The sequence below is a fragment of the Chrysochloris asiatica genome, unplaced genomic scaffold (genome assembly GCF_000296735.1).
Source record: "Chrysochloris asiatica unplaced genomic scaffold, ChrAsi1.0 scaffold00021, whole genome shotgun sequence".
NCBI lineage: Eukaryota > Metazoa > Chordata > Mammalia > Afrosoricida > Chrysochloridae > Chrysochloris > Chrysochloris asiatica.
The window spans coordinates 3,772,028-3,777,492 of NW_006408539.1; the positions used below are offsets into that span (position 1 = coordinate 3,772,028).

The 5,465-nt window shown below is 42.5% G+C and overlaps 1 pseudogene; it reads left to right on the plus strand.

Moving 5' to 3' along the window:
- The first annotated feature begins 3,200 nt into the window (after positions 1–3,200).
- On the plus strand, positions 3,201–4,108 carry LOC102822646 (annotated as a pseudogene).
- Positions 4,109–5,465: the final 1,357 nt, after the last annotated feature.

Below are 5,465 nucleotides of genomic sequence, written 5' to 3' on the forward strand. Positions count from 1 at the left end.
TAGTGACCCTGCACAGGGTTTCTGAAGCTGTAAATCTTTACAGGAGTAGAAGGCCTCATCCTTCTCCCATGGAACAGCTGGTAGTTTTGAACTGCCGATGTTGAGGTTAGCAGCCCGATTCATAACCACTACTCTACCAGAGATCCTTAAGACTCTGGCTTACTGACTCTTTTTAGTGTCCTAATTCTACTACTTGAGTCCTGGTGTAAAGCTGTAGGATAAACACTGGACCACAAGGTCAGTTTGCACTGCAACTTTAGCGGTTCAAACTCACCAGCTATTCCTCGGAAACCCTAGCAGGGTTGCTATGAACCGACTCAATGGCACTTAAGAACAACAAAACAACAACTCTTCTTACTAGTAAAGGACATCATGTTTAGTAAAATCAAGTGTCCATAAAAAGAGGGAAACCCTCAGATGGACACAATAGTTCCAACAATAAACTCCACTGGACTAGGGATCAGGATGACAACACAGAGGCAAACAATGTTTGATTCTGTCGTGCCTAGGTGGCTACGAGTTGGGGCCAACTCAATAGCAACTCTTTCATTTTCCAGTTTCCTCGACTGATCCCTGTTTCCTTTCCAGGCTCTAACCTTCCTTCTAAGAGCAGAACTGTCTGAGGTTTCCTTCTTTGATGAACTTTGAGATTCTGAACTCTGAAATGCTGGTTTGGTGTTTTGGATCCTGCCTGTCCTCATATCCATTCTCTGAATTTGAGCTCCATATGAATTCCATTTGATAACTATAAACTTTGGAAACTTTTCCCTGCTGGACATTATATAAAGCAGGAAAGGTGTTCAAAAAAGAACACAGAGCTTCAGAACTAAAGGGGACTTCGTTTTCTATTTTAAGATGAAGGATGTGAGGCCCAGAGATGTTGTTTGATTGACCAAGGTCAACGAGATGATACCCAGATGTCAGTGTCCCTCCTGTTCTCTCTGTCCTCCTTCATGGGCAGTCCACTCTGCTCCTAGGACAGAAAGGGTTTGATTAAACTCCATCATCTTCTGACTTGGTTCCAGTCTGAGGTTCTGAAATGAACGACTCTCAGAAATACTGGGGAATTTGTTCACAGTGTGCCATCCACTGTTTAAAGTGTCACCAGTTCAAAAGTGTGTTTGGGACAGATGCTCCTAAAAGTTCATGTAAGATACATATGATAATTTTTCAGCACAGCATGATATAGCTTTAAAATAGAACACAACAGCGGACATCTATACTGTTAAAAAGTCTTTAATCATCTGTCCTTGAAGAAAAACTCAGTGTTTTCTGTTTCAGTAAAGCCCAATCTGCAGACATACTGCTCAGGCATATTCTATTTTACTGTCAAGCCCCACCCACTGCCTTCCAGTTGATTCGCACTCATGGTAATAAAACTTCTCCCAAAGTTCTAATTTCCATTCATTCATGTACAAGAGATTAGCTCTCACTGTTTCATCATACTGAAGAGTCTCAGTGTTCATTGTCATTTGTTGTTGTTGTTCAGTGCCATCTAGTCAGTTCTGACTCACAGTGACCCTGTATAGGGTTTACAAGGAGCAGCTGGTGAGCTTGAGCAGTGAGCTTGCAGTTCAAACTGACTTTACTGTTCAGTGCATTAACCCACAGCTCCACACCAGGACTCCAACAACACCAGGGCTTAACAACAGCAATAACAGCATCACAATCTGCCTTGGCAGTCTGTCTCGGTAAAGATGATTGTTATTGTTAAGTGCCATCGAGTCAGTTCTGACTCATGGTGGTGGTTATGTGCCGTGGGGTTGGTTCTGACTCATAGTGACGTTGTATAGGGTTCCCAAGGCTGTAAATCTTTACAGGAGCAGAAACCCTCATCTTTCTCCCATGGAATGGCTGGTATTTCGAACTGCTGACCTTGAGGTTAGCAGCCCGATTCATTACTACTATGCTACCAGAGGCGTGCAAGGAACAGCTGGTGAGTTTGAACCACTGACTTTGTGGTTGGCAAGCCAGTGCTTATCCTACAGCAGCACACCAGAACTCCAGGATATAAGCAAGAAAACCCCATGGGGCAGTTCTACTGTTCCATGGAGTTACTATGAGCAGAAGTGTTGTTGTTGTTGTTGTTGTTGTTGTTGTGAAGTACCGTCGAGTCAGTTCCAACCCATAGCAACCCTGTAGAGGGTTTCTGAGGAGCAGCTGGTGAGCTTGAACCACTGACCTTGCAGTTCAAATGGCTTTGCAGTCTGGCATATTAACCCACTGCACCACAGAAGTATGGACTGTGTTAAATACTATGCATTTAAGCTTTGTTAATTTCTCTTCTTCTTAAATGGTCCTCCAACTTTTTCAGACCAAAAACCAACGTAGGCTGAGGGCTTATGAATAAACTTAACCCATTTTCAGTGAAACTGCAGCAAAATGTACTCTCCTGAGGAGAATTATTAGAGTGGCTGCATGTGGTGGTTGGGTGTTGATTCCAACACTAGCTCTGGAAATAACTGTATGACTTGGGTTAAATCATTTTACCTGCTTGGAATTCAATTTTGTTGAGGAATACTTTGGCTGCCAGAAACATAAAAATGGAGAAAGAGTAGTTTTATCAAATAGAAGGTAATTCTCTCCTGTAACAAGGCGCCGGAACATTTGGCAGTGTATGCTCTTCTTTCAGCAGCTACACAGTGTCAGGGCCAGCAGCTTTGCAATTCTCCTTATTCTAAAGCCTCCCCTTACAGTGTCCAGTTGCAAGTGGTAACTTCAGGCAGTAAGTTTGCATTTAGGAAAGGATGGAGGAGGGGAGGGAGGTGCTTCTCTGTCTGTCCCTTTCATCAGAAAAGGAAAACCATCTCAGAAGCTCCCAGGTGACTCACTGATTTGACAGAATCACACAAATACCCTAGATGCAACAGAGGCTGGGAAAGAGACACTTGCTGTTTCATCCTCTGATAGAGGCAGACGGGGATGGTGCTTATGTGCTGAGTTAGCCAACTGGACCCACACTAATCATACAAACTGCAGAGGTTGTTCTAGACATGATCTCTGAGGCCTTTCCAAACCCAATTGTATGGAAATCTTAAATTAGGGCATCACTTTTTTGCACATAGCAACTCCAAGTTTCTATGTGAATCCTGCACCAGAAATACCTCCTCAAATATTTGATTTACAAAACAGAAGCGGGGTGGGGGGGGGGGGGGGGCCTCTTCCGCTGCCGGCCGCTACTGCTGCGACATGATCGCCAGCACCCCCCTGCCAACTGCTCCGCCACAGTGGAGGACATGAACGAGTACAGCAACATAGAGGAATTCGCAGAGGGATCCAAGATAAACGCGAGCAAGAATCAACAGGATGACGGTAAAATGTTTATTGGAGGCTTGAGCTGGGATACAAGCAAGAATTTGTCTCGATTTGGAGAGGTTGTAGTCTGCACAATTAAAACAGATCCAGTCACTGGACGGTCAAGAAGATTTGGATTTGTGCTTTTCAAAGATACTGGTAGTGTTGATAAGGTTTTGGAACTGAAAGAACACAAACTGGATGGCAAATTAATAGACCCCAAAAGAGCCAAAGCTTTAAGAGGGAAGGAACCCCCCAAAAAAGGTTTTTGTGGGTGGATTGAGTCCAGATACTTCTGAAGAATAAATTAAAGAATATTTTGGTGCATTTGGAGATTGAACTTCCCATGGATACAAAAACACATGAAAGACGAGGATTTTGTTTTATCACATATACAGATGAAGAGCCAGTAAAGAAATTATTAGAAAACAGATATCATCAAATTGGTTCTGGGAAGTGTGAAATCAAAGTTGCACAGCCCAAAGAGGTATATAGACAGCAACAACAACGTCAGAAAGGAGGAAGAGGTGTTGCAGCTGGTGGGAGAGGGGGTACTAGGGGTCGTGGACGAGGTCAGGGCCAAAACTGGAACCAAGGATTTAAGAACTATTATGATCAAGGATATGGAAATTACAATAGTGCCTATGGTGGTGATCAAAACTATAGTGGCGATGGCGGATATGTTTATACTGGGTATAACTATGGGAACTATGGATATGGACAGGGATGTGCAAACTACAGTGGCCAACAAAGTACGTATGGCAAGGCATCTCGAGGGGGTGGCAATTACCAAAACAATGACCAGCCATACTAAAGAGAACATTGGAGAAAACAGGAAGAGGTGCTAAAGTAACCCATCTTGGCAGGATGACACTGAAGATTGGTCTTCTGTGGATCTAAGATGACTTTTTGCAAAAGACTTTATAGTGTACAAGACACAATTGTGTCCAACTGTATACAGCCGCCACTTAGTTTTCTTTGTTTTTACTGTGCTCTTTGTTATCTGTGTTTTGACTCAATTTGGATTTGTGTTTATACAAATTTTATTTGTATGATTTCATGTTAAACCTCAAATAAATGCTTCTTTATGTGAAAAAAAAAAATAGAAGAGGGGTTGGAGGAAAAGTGTGGACGCAAACCTGGTGTTTTTTCTCTATGCCTCTCTAGTCTACACAGTCATTGTCTTCGCTTCCCAGTGTGGTCCTAACAAAAACACCCTCAGGGAACAGAAATTTATTTTCTCAAGTTCTCAAGGTTCAAAGTCCAATTTAAATTCTTAGATGTTTCAACTCCTTCTGAGGCTTTTTTCCAAGTGTCTGGTGTCCCATGACAATTTGTTTGTTTATAGACTGGGCCTCACAAAGAGTCTATCAGCTCCCTAAGTCTATCTCTGTGTATAATCTTTTATTTTTATGATACACCACTCAGAAGTGATTAGGTTTAGAATTGCTCCATCCTATGTTGGTATGAACTCATTAATATAACAAAATAAAATCCCTATTTCCAAACAGGGTCATATTGACAGGTACAAGGTTAGGCTCTCTGCATTTCTTTTTTTAAGGACACAGTTCAGTCTATGACAGTTACATTTTTCTCATATACTGTTGTTGTTGTTATAGTTGTTAAGTGCAGGCGAATCGGTTCTAACACACAGTGGCCATGTGTACGGTGTCTGAGAAGCGGTTGGTAGGTCTGAACAACCGACCTTTCCTGTGGTGCTACACTTGGAACACCAGGACTCCGCAAGGCAAAGCTAATCAAGTATGGTTGTGGGTGGGAGACAATGCTAAACAGTTTAACAACAACCCACAACCTTCTGACCCTCATATAGTAGCAACGTGTTATTCACTGAAGGTAACGAAGGAGGTTCATATCTTTAAGAGAATGTGGAAACTGTCTTTACAGTTCTAGAAAAGAAAAATACCTACCTGTCAAGCTCTGTGGTCCCTCCACTTGATAAGCACTGGACTTTGAACCACAAGATGTGTGGTTCCAGCCCACCATCTGCTCTGTGGGAGAAAGATGAGACTTTATGCTCCCGGGAAGATTTTTAAAAACCCTCAGAAATCCTGTGCAGGGTCACTAGGAGAAGGAATCAACCTGACTGCACATAACAACAACATTGACATGGAATTACCTAAGAGTGTTAGCACATATGTTGGAATGATCTA